The 17549-nt window shown below is 39.2% G+C and overlaps 1 long non-coding RNA gene across 1 annotated transcript in view; it reads right to left on the bottom strand.

Annotated features, from left to right (window-relative positions):
- LOC133535624 (uncharacterized) overlaps positions 1 to 16131 on the bottom strand; it is a 47200-nt gene extending 31069 nt beyond the window's left edge. Inside the window, exon 1 of the long non-coding RNA XR_009802262.1 lies at positions 16064 to 16131. This is a non-coding gene — a long non-coding RNA (uncharacterized LOC133535624). The remainder of the gene's footprint in view (positions 1 to 16063) is intronic.
- Positions 16132 to 17549: the final 1418 nt, after the last annotated feature.

Here is a 17549-nt window from a genome sequence, read left to right as displayed (position 1 = left end):
AAGCTATGAAACCGCACCGCTTGATGGGTTGTCGGCGTATTATGTGCCATTTGCAATATTATGCAGAAGCAACTTTTCTTACCTTTTGGTACCTGCTGATCTGTATCTGGGATCTGCATGAATCCTGAAAAATTGCGCGCATCCGCCATAGTCTATAAGCGTCTTTTTTTTTTCTCTATTTTCTTGTTGTGGGACATTCATCCTCAGCTGTTGCCAATTCTAATATAAAGTAGTGTACAATTCTTACTTATATATCCAGGGTTTCCCACACATTCATGTATTTGTGGCGGCCCGCCACGAAAGAATTACGGCCGCCACTAATAAAAAAAAAATATATATATATATATTTATTTTTTTTCGGCTTTTGACTCGCTCGACCGCTCATAGAAGCAATGGGACTCTGTCTGTGAATGGAGCTTGCAGTTACATATTATATAAATATGTAAATATTATATAAATATGCATATAAATATGTACATAAAGTGTTGTAATTATATTTCAACTCCGCGTTCTTCCTGGTCATCGCCGCCGCTTCTTTTTTTTGGGTAAATTTTGAATTTTAAAGAGTCAAAATTGAAGATAAACTATGTTTCAAAATTTAATTATAATTTTTTTCCTGTTTTCTCCTCTTTTAAACTATTCAATTAAGTCTTTTTTTTAATCATTTATTCTCAACAAAAAACCTTCCGTAAAAGGAAAAAAAGTGTACGACGGAATGACAGACAGAAATAACCATTTTTGTATATATTTAGATCTATTTATTAAAGGTAAATTGAGCAAATTGGCTATTTCTGGCAATTTATTTAAGTGTGTATCAAACTGGTAGCCATTCGCATTAATCAGTACCCAAAGAGTAGCTCTTGGTTTCAAAAAGGTTGGTGACCCCTGGTATAGGATATATGCATATATAAATGTTTATACCATATGTACAATATATAACAATTAACATGTACATTATTACAGTATATGTAACAAATGTTTCAAAACTTCCTGACCGAACACTTAAATGTGATTTAAAAAATAAATAAATACAATTTTCCCACAAACTGACCGATCCTTTTGTCCCCTCATCAAGTTGAGTTTTGTGTAAGCTTGCCTGTCTTCTCTTTGTTGCCAATGAGGAATGGATAATATGCAAATGTCAATAGGAAGACGAAATGTTGACATCTGCTGCCCCTAAATACACACACAAACGCTTTGTTTTGACCCAATTTGGGGGTCTGTCTCCTGGCTGTCTCTCAAGCATACTGTAACAATTGCACTCATAATGCCTTTCATCTACCTGGCCTTGCCCATTTCAGAGCAACTGGACAGGTGCTGGGAATAGTGAATGCTGCCATCCCTTGTAACCGTTAATGTTGTGTTATCTACCATGAAAAGAAACAGAACAGAGGAACTCAAAACTGTCTTATTTTAAAAAAAAAAAATGCTTTGATGGGCTGCCTTTTGGCAATGCCGCCCCTCCACAGCACTCGCATGAAATACAAGGCTGATTGGTGGGGGGGCGGGCTATATTTTTGATTTAAGCAAAGCAGAATGAACACAAGACGTGTTTGCCTTCAAAGAGTCAATTTCTTTTTACAGCAAAAAAACTTTTCGATACGTAGTGTTTTTAATTTCTTCTGCACTTTTTCAGTTCCACCAATCAGGGAATTACGAGATAGTATGAAGTATATAGACTAAGCAGGGCACGGACAGTAAGGGAAAGGACTCAACAAGAGTATGAATTAAAACGCATAAAAGCCAAGAAATGAGAAAATGGGCTATCATTTGGCCAGCATAATGAATAAAGTGAAGATATCGGTTTCTTTCTTTGCCAAAGGGTGGGGGGGAGGCAGAAGCTGAATGTTCTCACACTTAAAGTACAAGTGAGAGTGTACAAATCAAGAAAGCATGATGATTGTCGATTAGTATGTCACATAACTCCACTTCAACCTAGAGTTTTGGGAAGTTTAGTTCCTAACTTGTGAGAAGCCACCAGTTTACCCAAGTGCATTCTTTCATGACCCTGGTCTGCTCGAATAGTTCTCGGGTTACCTCCCTGGACAGTTGGCCCAGACATTTAAAGATAGTTCAGTAATACTTCAACTTAGGAATATTTTTAGATATAAGATGCTTCTCAGGGCAGCGTGGTGCCACAGGGGTTAGTGCATGTGCCTTACAATACGAAGGTCCTGAGTTGTCCTGGGTTCAATCCTGGGCTCGGGATCTTTCTGTGTGGAGTTTGCAGGTTCCGACTTCCTCCCACCTCCAAAGACATGCACCTGGGAATTGGCAACACTAAATTGGCCCTCGTGTGGGAATGTGAGTGTGAATGTTGTCTATCTGTGTTGGCCCTGTGATGATGTGGGGACTTGTCCAGGGTGTACACCGGCTACTGCCCGAATGCAGCCGAGATAGGCTCCAGCGACCTCGTACGGGACAAGCGGTAGAAAATGGATAAGATGCTTCTCAACCCTTTTTTGTGCTGCAGGTTGCGAGCATAGTTGGAGGGTTTTTTTTTGGACAAATTTGGGTTGCGCGATATAAACTACATACTTTTTTGATTGATTGATTGAAACTTTTATTAGTAGATTGCACAGTACAGTACATATTCTATACAATTGACCACTAAATGGTAGCACCAGAATAAGTTTTTCAACTTGTTTAAGCCGGGGTCCACGTTAATCAATGCATGGTACAAATATATACTATCAGCTAGGGGTGTAACGGTACACAAACATTTTTGTTCGGTATGTACCTCCGTTCAGTTTATTTTCGGTACAGTAAGAAAACAACAAAATATAAATTTTTTGATTATTTAACAAATTTGCTAAATCTTCCACTTAAAATATTTTTCATAGTGGAATATTTGATGTGAAGTAATCGGAAACTTGGATAGGTCAATATATCATAATAACATTGATTTTGATTCAATATTATGTTTTGAGCAATGACAGTTTGAAAGAAAAAAAAACAGCTTTGTTTTATTAGTTAACGTTGCAACTTTTTCTAAATTACATTAAGCCTTTAAGCTTTTTTATTTCACTTTTGTTTATGTTTTGGTATATTTTAATAGTATTTTTAGAATGTGCCGTGGGCCTTTAAAACATTAGCTGTGGGCTGCAAATGGCCTCCGGGGCACACTTTTGACACCTCTGCTATAGATGATAAAAAATAAAATCTGATAAATCTACGGGTAAAAAGCAGAGCCTGGTGACGCATGCGCATTTATCATAACTCTCTCGCTCTCTCTGTCTCTGTCCCTCCCTCAACAGTGCTGCTGCGCGCACCACTTTTTGTTTTGTCTTTAACCCCTTCTTAAAGGGGAACATTATCACAATTTCAATAGGGTTAAAAACAATAAAAATCAGTTCCCAGTGGCTTGTTGTATTTTTTGAAGTTTTTTTCAAAATTTAACCGGTCCCGGAATATCCCTAAATAAAGCTTTAAAGTGCCTTATTTTCGCTATCTTCGAAACCACTATCCATTTTCCTGTGACGTCACACAGGGCTGCCAATACAAACAACATGGCGGTTACCACAGCAAGATATAGCGACATTAGCTCGGATTCAGACTCGGATTTCAGCGGTTTAAGCGATTCAACAGATTACGCATGTATTGAAACAGATGGTCGGAGTATGGAGGCAGATAGCGAAAACGAAATTGAAGAAGAAATTGAAGCTATTGAGCGAATAGCTATTGACGCTATTCGGCCATAGCGCGGGTGTACCTAATGAAGTGGCCCATAGCATGGCTGCCGTATTAGCATCGCCGGTAAAATGTGCGGACCAAACGATCGGGACTTTCGCATCTTGTGACACTGGAGCAACTTAAATCCGTCGATTGGTAAGTGTTCGTTTCGCATTAAATGTGGGTATCTATTTTCAAATGTACAGTACATACAGCTAGCGTAAATAGCATGTTAGCATCGATTAGCGTAGCATGTTAGCATCGATTAGCTGGCAGTCATGCCGTGACCAAATATGTCTGATTAGCACATAAGTCAACAAGATCAACAAAACTCACCTTTGTGATTTCGTTGACTTAATCGTTGCAAATGCAGGTTATCCATACATCTCTGTGCCATGTCTGCCTTAGCATCGCCGGTCAAATGTGAAGACACTTTGGTACATTCAATGGGGGTCTGGCGGCAGATTTCTTGCCAGTGGTGCAACTTGAATCCCTCCCTGTTAGTGTTGTTACACCCTCCGACAACACACCGACGAGGCATGATGTCTCCAAGGTTCCAAAAAATAGTCGAAAAAACGGAAAATAACAGAGCTGAGACCCGGTGTTTGTAATGTTAAAATGAAAATGGCGGGTGTGTTAACTCGGTGACGTCACGTTCTGACGTCATCGCTAAAAGACCGATAAACAGAAAGGCGTTTAATTTGCCAAAATTCACCCGTTTAGAGTCCGGAAATCGTTTAAAAAAATACATGGTCTTTTTTCTGCAACATCAAGGTATATATTGACGCTTACATAGGTCTGGTGATAATGTTCCCCTTTAACCCTGAACGTACATTGAAAATACACGCAACCCTAACTTAAAATGCCGGACATTCGAGGCATTTAAGAAACTCCACCTGTACAGCTCCGCAAAGAGGACATATCCGGTGAAAAGAGGAGGTGTGGTCAGTCTATCATAGCCCGATGCTAGCATGCTGTGTGTTGTTTTTTTTTTGATTGATTGAAACTTTTATTAGTAGATTGCACAGTACATTACACATTCCGTACAATTGACCACTAAATGGTAACACCCCAATAAGTTTTTCAACTTGTTTAAGTCGGGGTTCACGTTAATCAATTCATGGTTCCTCGGTGTGCATTTACACAACGTGCGGTGCGCTACTTAATATGTCCGTGTCGTTCGGTACACCCCCGTACTGAACCGAAACCCCCCTACCGAAACGGTTCAATACAAATACACGTACCATTACACCCCTACTATCAGCATAATACAGTCAATCATCAGAGTATATACACTGAGTTATTTACATTATTTACAATCCAGGGGTTGGGGTGAGGGGGTTAGGTTTGGTTACGATATAAATGAAATACATTTGACTGACAATAGCGCTCGTAATAATATCGAGATAAGAAATGTTGAGAACTAGCGGCTAACGGCCCTCCGCAATGCAAAGTGGGGATGTAATGATGTGCTCAAAAAGTACTTCTACACACACAAACATCTTTTGGCTAAATATTTTTTTACAAAACCCGTTTCCATATGAGTTGGGAAATTGTGTTAGATGTAAATATCATCGGAATACAATGATTTGCAAATCATTTTCAACCCATATTCAGTTGAATATGCTACAAAGACAACATATTTGATGTTCAAACTATTTGCAAAAAAAAAAAAAGTTCATCAATCATTAACTTTAGAATTTGATGCCAGCCACACGTGACAAAAAAGTTGGGAAAGGTGGCAATAAATACTTATAAAGTTGAGGAATGCTCATAAAACACTTATTTGGAACATCCCACAGGTGTGCAGGCTAATTGGGAACAGGTGGGTGCCATGATTGGGTATAAAAACTGCTTCCCAAAAAATGCTCAGTCTTTCACAGGAAAGGATTGGGCGAGGTACACCCCTTTGTCCACAATTGCGTGAGCAAATAGTCAAACAGTTTAAGAACAACGTTTCTCAAAGTGCAATTGCAAAAAAATTAGGGATTTCAACATCTACGGTCCATAATATCTCCAAAAGGAACAGAGAATCTGGAGAAATCACTCCACGTAAGCGGCATGGCCGGAAACCATATTGAATGACCGTGACCTTCGATCCCTCAGAAGATACTGTATCAAAAACCGACATCAATTTCTAAAGGATATCACCACATGGGCTCAGGAACACTTCAGAAAACAACTGTCACTAAATACAGTTTGTCGCTACACCTGTAAGTGCAAGTTAAAGCTCTACTATGCAAAGCAAAAACAATTTATCAACAACATCCAGAAACGCCGCCGGCTTCTCTGGGCCCGAGATCGTCTAAGATGGACTGATGCAAAGTGGAAAAGTGTTCCGTGGTCTGACAAGTCCACATTTCAAATTGTTTGGGGAAATATTCACTATTGTGTCATCTGGACCAATGGGGAGGCGAACCATCCAGACTGTTATCGACGCAAAGTTCAAAAGCCAGCATCTGTGATGGTATGGGGGTGCATTAGTGCCCAAGACATGTGTAACTTACACATCTGTGAAGGCACCATTAATGCTGAAAGGTACATACAGGTTTTGGAACAACATATGCTGCCATCTAAGCGCCGCCTTTTTCATGGATGCCCCTGCTTATTTCAGCAAGACAATGCCAAGCCACATTCAGCATGTGTTACAACAGCGTGGCTTCGTCAAAAAATAGTGCGGGTACTTTCCTGACCCGCCTGCAGTCCAGACCTGTCTCCCATGGAAAATGTGTGGCACATTATGAAGCGTAAAATACGACAGCGGAGACCCCGGACTGTTGAACGACTGAAGCTCTACATAAAACAAAAATGGGAAAGAATTCCACTTTCAAAGCTTCAACAATTAGATTCCTCAGTTCACAAACGTTTATTGAGTGTTGTTAAAAGAAAAGGTGATGTAACACAGTGGTGAACATGCCCTTTCCCAACTATTTTGGCACATGTTGCAGCCATGAAATTCTAAGATAATTATTTCTTGCAAAACAAAATAAAGTTTATGAGTTTGAACATTAAATATCTTGTCTTTTTGTGCATTTAATTGAATATGGGTTGAAAAGGGTTTGCAAATCATTATATTCGGTTTTTATTTACCTCCAACACAATTTCCCAACTCAAATGGAAACGGGTTTTGTACAAGTGTGTCGTTATAACGGGAGGCTGCAATATTTAAGATTCTTCATTGTCATTATGGGAACATAACATATTTTCAGTGAGGCTCTTAATCAAAGAAAACGTACTGTATAAATACTGGCAAATGAAAAGCAACAACAGTAAAAAGAAAGGCACTCTCCAAAAAGAGAATTTTAATTTGATAAATATTGCACAATGTTGCATTTAGTTGACCAGGAACAAACAGAGGCAAGCGTCCTTGCATGGGTGCGATTGCCTTCATAGCTCTGGGGAAAAAACCTGTTTTGAAGACATGTAATTCTAGTCTTAATGTATCTGTATCGCTCTCCCAATGAGGGCGGTGACAACAGCCCATTTCCCGGGTGGGTGTTTGGGATCCTTGCAAATACATCTGGCCTTCCTCTGGACTTGAGCTATAAATTGAGTCCAGGTCCAGCAGACAACGGCCTATGATCTACTGAACGGTCTTCACCAGTCGGTTTGAGTCCTTTCTCTCGTGCAGTGTAGATGTCGTACCAAACTGTTACCTTTAGACATAGGATGATTTCTATGGTTGCTCTGTAAAAGTTCACAAGCAGCTGAGAAGAGAGTTCTGTCCTTTTCAGTTTCCTGGGGAAAAAGAGATGTTGTTGGGCCTTCTTTACCAGATATCTGGTATTAAGCGACAAGGAGAAGTGAGAAGGGAATGCCCAGGAATTTGATGTTGTCCACATGCTCCACCACCTCCCCCTGAATACAGAGAGGAGCGTGTTCAGTTGTCCTGGACCTCCTGAAGTGCACTATGTAAAAATTACATGGATTTTTACGCCGCATCGCCCATCCGTAGAACAACCTAAGCTCCTAAGTGAAGGTAACACTGTGTGTGTATATATATATATATATATATATTAATCCTTTACAACCTTGAAATTGAGGGAAAAAAGCCAAACATTTTACCAATAGGAAAAAATACACCCCTGATCAAAATCTTTAAGACTGGGAGGAAAAAGTATTCATGTTTTTGCACCAGAATTTAAGTATACAAACTATTGTACAAATTAGTAGTGCTGCTACTTTTTGTAGCAACGCTTTTGCCGCATACTTGACATATTACGGTTGTCTGTTCAACATCTTCCCGCTTGAAGCCAAACCACCGCCAAACGATGGACCCCGTGCTGTTTTTCTTGGGAATTAATTCTTCCTCCATTTGTTACCAGATTTGCACCATCTCTCTCTCTCTCGTATTACCACTCGCACCACCTGCCACAGCTAACGTTAGCCATGCCTCTACCTCTGCTCCGCGATAGTGTATGACATTGCACGCGCGACAGTATGTGACGTATGTGAGAAGGTGCGCTTATTTTATGGCTCTGTGAGAAGGAGAGACACGAAAGAGTGAGAAGAGCCTGCAGTGTAATGCCCACAGCTAAAAGCAACTGTGTTAGAACATATACTCGAATATCACGATGTAGTCAGTTTCTATATAGCACAGAGACAAACCCGAGATTTATCGAGTATATTCGATATATTGCGCAGCCCTACTGTGTATATGTATGTATGTATATATATGTGTATGTATGTATGTATGTATGTATGTATATATATATATATGCATATATATTTGTGAGTATGTATATATATATATATATATATATAAATTGAATTGAATTATATTTATATAGCGCTTTTCTCTAGTGACTCAAAGCGCTTTACATAGTGAAACCCAATATCTAAGTTACATTTAAACCAGTGTGGGTGGCACTGGGAACAGGTGAGTAAAGTGTCTTGCCCAAGGACACAACGGCAGTGACTAGGATGGCGGATGCGGGAATCGAACCTGCAACTCTCAAGTTGCTGGCACGGCCACTCTACCAACCGAGCTATATATATATATATATATATATATATATATATATATATATATATATATATATATATATATATATGTGTGTGTGTGTATATATATGCATGTGTATATATGTGTGTGTGTGTGTGTATATATATGCATGTGTATATATATGTGTGAGTATATATATGCATGTGTATATATATGTATGTGTGTTTATATATATAATGTATGTATGTATATATATATGTGTGTGTGTATGTATATATGTATGTGTACATATATATGTATGTAGGGACGGCGTGGCGCAGTGGGAGAGTGGCCGTGCGCAACCCAAAGGTCCTTGGTTCAATTCCCACCTAGTACCAACCTCGTCACGTCCGTTGTGTCCTGAGCAAGACACTTCACCCTTGCTCCTGATGGGTGCTGGTTAGCGCCTTGCATGGCAGCTCCCCCATCAGTGTGTGAATGTGTGTGTGAATGGGTAAATGTGGAAGTAGTATCAAAGCGCTTTGAGTACCATGAAGGTAGAAAATCGCTATACAAGTACAACCCATTTATTTATTTATTTATTTATGTCTACATATATATGTATGTGTATGTATATATGTATGTATACATATATATGTATCTGTATGTATATATGTATGTATACATATATATGTATGTGTATATATATATATGTGTATGTATATATGTATGTATACATATATATGTATATATTTATATATATATATATATATATATATATATATGAATGTACATATATGAATGTATGTGTATATATATGTTTTTTTTTAGTTTTCCTGAAGGAACTCCCCTGAAGGAATCAATAAAGATTGATCTATCTATCTATCCATCTATCTATCTATCTATCTATCTATCTATCTATCTATCTATCTATCTATCTATCTATCTATATGTGTATGTATGTGTATATATGTATGCGTGTATATATGTGTGTATATAAGTGTATAAATATGTGTATATATGTGTGTATATTTGTATAAAAATGTGTATATAAATATATATATATATATGTGTGTGTGTGTGTGTGTGTGTATATATATATGTATGTGTATATATATGTATATATATATATGTGTGTGTGCGTGTGTATATATATATATGTGTGTGTGTGTGTGTGTGTATATATATTTATATATATATATACATATGTGTGTGTATATTTATTAACATACACATGTATATATAGTAATATTAAATCAATATTGAATATATACTGTATGTGATTTTCATTACATGATATTATTACTCTGCGATGAGGTGACGACTTGTCCAGGGTGTACCCCGCCTTCCGCCCGATTGTAGCTGAGATAGGCGCCAGCGCCCCCCGCGACCCCAAAAAGGGAATAAGCGGTAGAAAATGGATGGATGGATATTATTACTGAAAACAGTTGTGTGATGTAAGCACAGTCTCCTGCTGTTTCCTGCATTGTTTGAAAAGGCAAATGACATGTCCCCCCCCAACCCACACCAGCTATTGCCATGTTGGCAAGTTTCTTTCATCTGTGACTTCACTATCTGCAGTACATTCTCTTAATTAATTTGCCTTGTGGACATGTTCTTCTTATGGTAATTTACGCTGCCTAAAATGTTTGGGTGAAGTTGATAAGATCTCTTTCAAGAAAAGTGCTGTGTTGTAGAAGTAAATTAAGTCACTTTTAGGTTGTATTCACACCAGAATATTCCGAACCCTGTTCGATTGGACGTGCAATGTCGAGAAGCGTCACACCTTTGTTTGGTTTGCATTCACCAAGCTGCCAGAGCAGCGCATCGTTACAAAAAATTCTAGTTTGAAGGCGGTACTGCCATATTTCTGACTTTAAAAGAAAAAAAGGATTAGAAGACATTGTTCATAGATTGGCCTGACCAAAAATTAAAAATCCATTTTCTTGCACCTATTTGTTCAAAACAACAAATGTAGGAACTAAAATGACCAATACCAAATGGATTAAGTATTGAGGTTTCTGTGTACACTATTAAGATTTTGACAATATGAACAGTATGTGAGACAGTAACCAAACAACGCTATTGTTTCGTATATAAGACAAATGCACATGTACAGAAAAAGAAGGAAAATGTGAACTATATGACGTGTTGCTGCGTTTTTTAGGCAAAGTATTTAAAGGTATTAAGAGGTTGTTGTTTTTTTAAATCATGTATGTCGTGACCATAAATTTTGTGCAGGCGTTTTCCGGGGTTAAAGTGTGGGTCACTTTCCGGAAGAGAAGGGCACCAATGTAATAATGCATTTATTTTTCCTAATATATTTAGGAGCTTTAGGTCAATCTCTCATTCACTCGTACTCGTTCTCACAAGAGTCCACTGTCTTTCAGTCGCCCCCTGGTGGTTGGCTCACTGTTGGCTCTAAAAGTGCTTGAATTTCTAAATTAAAGGCTTACTGAAATCAAATTTTCTTATTTAAATGGGGATAGCATGTCCATTCTATGTGTCATACTTGATCATTTCGCGATATTGCCATATTTTTGCTGAAAGGATTTAGTAGAGAACATCAACGATAAAGTTCGCAACATTTAGTCGCTAATAAAAAAGCTTTGCCTGTACCGGAAGTAGCAGACGATGTGCGCGTGACATCACGGGTTGTAGGGCTCCTCACATCCTCACATTGTTTACAATCACGGCCACCAGCAGCAAGAGCGATTCGAACCGAGAAAGCAACGATTTCCCCATTAATTTGAGCGAGGATGAAAGATTCGTGGATAAGGAAAGTTAGAGTAAAGGACTAGAAAAAAAAAAGCCGAGGGCAGTGGGAGCGATTCAGATGTAATTAGACATATTTACTAGGATAATTCTAGAAGATCCCTTATCTGCTTATTGTTTTAATAGTGTTTTAGTAAGATTGTAAAGACATACCTCAAAGTCAGTTGGCTGCAGTGAACACGCCAGTGTCTCTGAGAGAAACCGAGGAGCCAAGATCACAGCTGCCTTTTTTGACAGCTACTGCAGGAGGAAGTCCCATAATCCACTGATGTCTCCGGTAAGACTTAATATCACATTTTTCCCATCCAAAAACATGCTGGTTGATGTAGAGAAACATGTTCGCTTGACCGCTCTGTGTTAAAGCTTCACAACAAACAAAGAAACACCAGATGGGTCTCGTTGCTAAAGACAGCTGCAATACACCGCTTTCCACCAACAGTATTGTTCTTTATAGTTGCAAAAGATTTAGCAACACAGATGTCCAAATTACTGTGTAATTATGCGATGAAAAGAGAGGACTTTTAGCCGTAAGTGATGCTGTGCTAATATGTCCCCTCCAACCAATAACGTCACAAACACGCGTCATCATCCCGTGACGTTTTCAACAAGAAACTCCGCAGGAAATTTTAAATTGTAATTTAGTAAACTAAACCGACGGTATTGGCATGTGTTGCAATGTTAAAGGGGAACATTATCACAATTTCAGAAGGGTAAAAACCAATAAAAATCAGTTCCCAGTGGCTTTTTTTGTTTTTCGAAATTTTTTTCAAAATTTTACCCGTCCCGGAATATCCCTAAAAAAAGCTTTAAAGTGCTTGATTTTCACTCTTTGCTTGAGCCACTGTCCATTTCCCTGTGACGTCACATAGCGATTCCAATACAAACAATGGCGAATAGCACAGCAAGAAATAGCAACATTCAGTCTCGGATTTCAGTGGCTTAAGCGATTCAACAGATTACGCATGTATTGAAACAGATGGTTGGAGTATGGAGGCAGATAACGAAATTGAAGAAGAAACTGAAACTATTGAGCCAATAGCTATTGAGGCCATTTGGCCATCTTTGCGCTAGCATCGCCGGTAAAATGTGCAGACCAACCGATAAGGACTTTCGCATTGACACTGGATCAACTTAAATCTGTCGATTGGTAAGTGTTTGTTTTGCATTAAATGTGGGTGGAAGGAAATGCTGAATGTAAATATAGTTTCAAATGTATATACAGGTAGCCTACAGTAAATAGCATGTTAGCATCGATTAGCTGGCAGTCATGCCGCGACCAAATATGTCTGATTAGCACATACTGTAAGTCAATAACAACAACAACACTCGCCTTTGTGATTTCGTTGACTTTATCGTTGGGAATGCATCTGCTTTGAGTGTCGCAGGATATCCAAACATTTTTGCCATCTCTGTGCCATCTCTGTCGTAGCATCGCCAGGAAAAAAACAAACGGGGGACTTTTGCATCTCTTGACACTGGAGCAACTTAAATCCGTCGATTGCTAAGAGTTTGTTTGGCATTCAATGTGGATGGAGGGAAAGGCTAGATGTAAATATAGCTACAAATGAGGCATCATGCTGCAATATGTACACACAGCTAGCCTAAATAGCATGTTCGCATCGATTAGCATGCCGTGCTAATCGATGCACATTCTACGTAAATCATCTTGAATCCGTCCCTGATCGTGTTGTTACACCCTCCGACAACACACCGACAAGGCATGATGTCTCCAAGGTATCGGAAAACAGTCGAAAAAACGGAAAATAACAGAGCTGATTCGACTCGATGCGTCTGATGTGTAGGGAAAAATGGCGTTGAGTACCGATGTGACGTCACGTTCTGACGTCGTCACTCAGAGAGGCATAAACAGAAAGGCGTTTAATTCGCCAAAATTCGCCCATTTGGAGTTCGGAAATTGGTAAAAAAAATATATGGTCTTTTTCTGCAACATCAAGGTATATATTGACGCTTACATAGGTCTGGTGATAATGTTCCCCTTTAAGATTTCCTCATTGATATATAAACTATCAGATTGCGTGGTCAGTAGTAATGGGTTTCAGTAGGCCTTTAAACAGTTACCTTTCTGTGTGTTATTCAAACTCCACTATTTACAAGTTTCACGCGCAATAACAAAGAACATGTTATGTTATATGTTTCTGAAATGTTTTGCAGACATGATCCTTGTCATGACTGTTCCAAAATCCAGACAGTTTATTTGCCCAACTTTACTGGGACCTTGTCATACAATTGAGAAATGATTGCTATTGTCTGTTCACAGTGATCTCATAGCCTCATTTCTTAGTTTAAATGATGACCAATCCCAGTCATGCCTGGTCAGAAAAAGACCAAAAGATTGCAACGCCTACTCGCTCTCATCTCCATTAACCCCCATGACTCAGCTGTTGACACGAACCCAGCCCGGTCTAACGCTCACACATCAAACAGCTGTCATCGACACATTCTGTCTGTGTGTTTGGACGGATGTGATCCAGTGTGACATAAGCAGACTGTTATTAGGCGTGTGTGTGTGGAGCAAGGAGAGAAAAGGGTTTTCATGAAATGAGTGCTAAGGAATGTGATGTGTTGGAGGTCATGTGAAACACTGCCGGCACTCTGAATAACCCTCAGGAAAGCTATCACGGCATGACCCGGAAGTTGTCAGGTCATGTGTGAGGCCAAAAGGCTGGTCTTTGTTGACAGCGCCCTTTCCAAGCTATACAAAACTCTCGCTCCTCAACCTCTTGGGAAATATGCTCCCTGGTTGCCAAGTTCCTTTAACACAGGCTGAGACACTTACCATGACTGACCAAAGTATAGAAAGCCTTTGTCGGGATTTTACATAGTAAGAACTCATCCACTTCCAAATAGGTGTCAGCTAAGACCAAATCTTCACACAGGAAGTGCTGCGGCGGACTAATTTAAAGTATCAATCTCCATCATGCAATGAGGACCATGAATTGATTAAACAAGTTGAAAAACTTATTCGGGTGTTACCATTTAGTGGTCAATTGTACGGAATATGTACTGAACTGTGCAATCTACTAATAAAAGTATCAATCAATCAATCAAAAGTATCCCCTGGCTTAAATCACAAGAACCACTGATAGGTCAGTGTTAGAGAGTCTAAGAATAGAGAGAAGTGGTGGTGATGGGTGGAGAGATGCTTGAGGGGAAAAACCGCAAAAGTTCAAGTTGCATGTTAAAAAAACAGCCGTTTGATTGGCTGCTGCCTGAGGTTTGCACAAGTTAAGTAAATTAGTGTTAATTTGCGGGAGTAACTCAATTTTTAAAGAAAAATAAATAGCCGCCTTTTGAATGTTCACAATAGTGGTCAACTCACTTGCCAGAAATACAAAACCCAAAACCAGCGGCTTTTGAACTTTGCGCCTATAACAGTCCGGATGGTTATTTTCCTCTTTTGTCTGGTCCACAGTTTCCAAAAACAATTTGAAATGTGGACTCGTCAGACCACAGAACACTTTTCCACTTTGCATCAGTCCATTTTAGAGGAGCTCGGGCCCAGTGAAGCCGGCTGCTTTTCTGGGTGTTGTTGATAAATGGCTTTTGCGTTGCATAGTAGAGTTTTAACTTGCACTTCGCAACGAACAAGAGTTACGTACAGTGGTGTTCTGAAGTGATCCTGAGCCCATGTGGTGATATCATTTACACACTGACGTCGGTTTTTGATGCAGTACTGCCTTAAGGAATCGAAGGTCATGGGATTTCATTGTTGGTTTTCGGCCCTGCTGCTTACGTGCAGGGATTTTTTTTCAGATTCTCTGAACCTTTGATGATTTTACGGACCGTAGATGGCGAAATCCCTAAGTTCTTTGCAATAGCTCATTGAGAAATGTTCTTAAATTGTTCGACAATTTGCTTACGAGTTTGTTAACAAAGCGGTGACCCCGGCCCCATCCTTGTTTGTGAATGACTGAGCATTTCATGGCTGCTTTTATACCCAATCATGGATCCCACCTTTGGTTGATTGATTGAGACTTTTATTAGTAGATTGCACAGTATAGTACATATTCCGTACAATTGACCACTAAATGGTAACACCTGAATACGTTTTTCTACTTGTTTAAGTCGGGGTCCATGTTAATCAATTCATGTTCCAAATTAGCCTGTTCCCCTGTGGAATGTTCCAAATAGGTGTTTGGTGAGCATGCCTCAACTTTCTCAGTCTTTTTTGCCACTTGTGCCAGCTTTTTTGAAACATTTTGCAGGCATCAAATTCCAAATGAGCTAATATTTCAAAAAAATAACCAGGTTTACCAGTTTGAATATAAGTATATTGGCTTTGCAGTCTATTCAATTGAATATACCGTAGGTTGAAAAGGATTTTCCAATCTTTGTATTCTTTTTATTTACGATTTACACAACGTGCCATTTTCACTGGTTTTAGGTTTTGTATATAGCCACAATAGCTGACAGTACTGCCATTTTAAATCTGTGCAATACCACAAAGGGTGATTAAATGGAGAGTGCAATACTTTGCATATGTCTAAACATGCGTATAATAATCTGAGAGGGTATATTAAACCAATTAACAACGCCTGGTTGTAGTTGCCAATGAGGCGGCTATTAATGCCTGCCTCGCCTGTTCCTCAGGGCTAGAGGATTGATTATTTTTAGGACCTCTGCATGCATGATTGTTTTTTCCTTGTTTTGAGTTTATTAAAAGACTGTTACCTGCACTTGGTTCTCCTGGTTCCTGCATCATGGGGTCACAGCCGCCGCAGCTATGAGGGTCCCCTACAGAAATGTTTTCATTTCAATTACAATGTTAAAAAACACAAGAAATACGTTGTTGTATTTGAAAGGATTTCCATGCATTATTATTTTGTATTATCATTACATCAATGGTTAAAGGCCTACTGAAATGAGATCTTCCTATTTAAACGGGGATAGCAGGTCCATTCTATGTGTCATACTTGATCATTTCGCGATATTGCCATATTTTTGCTGAAAGGATTTAGTAGAGAACATCGACGATAAAGTTTGCAACTTTTGGTCGCTAATAAAAAAGCCTTGCCTGTACCGGAAGTAGCAGACGATGTGCGCGTGACGTCACGGGTTGTAGGGCTCCTCACATCTTCACTTTGTTTATAATCATAGAGCAATTCGGACAGAGAAAGCGACGATTTCCCCATTAATTTGAGCAAGGTTAAAAGATTTGTGGATGAGGAAAGTTAGAGTGAAACACAAAAAAAAAAAAAAGGCGACGGCTCCAGGCGGCGGCAGTGGGAGCGATTCAGATGTTATTAGACACATATACTAGGATAATTCTGGAAAATCCCTTATCTGCTTATTGTGTTAATAGTGTTTTAGTGAGATAATAAAGTCATACCTGAAAGTCGGAGGACTGCGGTGAACGCCAGTGTCTCTGAGAGAAGCCATCTGAGGAGCCAAAATCACAGCTGCAGGATGAGGTCGCATAATCCACTCAAGTCTCCGGTAAGAGCCGACTTAATATCACAATTGATTGACATGTGGTAGAGAAACATGTTCGCTTGACCGCTCTGTGTTAAAGCTTCACAACAAACAAAGAAACAACGGCTGTGTTTCGGTTGCTAAAGGCAGCTGCAATCCACCACTTTCCACCAACAGCATTGTTCTTTATAGTCTCCATTATTAATTGAACAAATTGCAAAAGATTCAGCAACACAGATGTCCAAAATACTGTGTAATTATGCGATGAAACGAGAGGACATTTAGCCGTGTGTGGTGCTGGGCTGAAATGTTCACTCCAACCAATAACGTCACAAGCATGCGTTAACACAAGCGTCCTCATTCCGCGACGTTTTCAACAGGATACCTCGCGGGAAATTTAAAATTGCAATTTAGTAAACCAACACGGCCGTATTGGCATGTGTTGCAATGTTAATATTTCATCATTAATATATAAATTATCAAACTGCGTGGTCGGTAGTAGTGGGTTTCAGTAGGCCTTTAATTTGGTCTCATGAAAATAGTGGCAAAACTTTCGTTTATCGGCAATAATTCGTTGGTCAGTATGTCGTCAAGCAAAATTTGTTATCGACCCAGGCCTAGCTCTGTTGCCATGTTGTGTTAGTTGCAGACAGTCAACTATTTCTGCACGGAATATTATAAACTACCCATGAAAAAAAACAACTTATCTTCTCTGCCAGTGACAGCTTATATTGCTGTTGACTCT

This window comes from Nerophis ophidion, linkage group LG16 (genome assembly GCF_033978795.1).
Source record: "Nerophis ophidion isolate RoL-2023_Sa linkage group LG16, RoL_Noph_v1.0, whole genome shotgun sequence".
Classification (NCBI taxonomy): domain Eukaryota; kingdom Metazoa; phylum Chordata; class Actinopteri; order Syngnathiformes; family Syngnathidae; genus Nerophis; species Nerophis ophidion.
The sequence above is the reverse complement of the archived record's forward strand: the minus strand, read 5'-3'. Positions and strand labels throughout refer to the sequence as shown.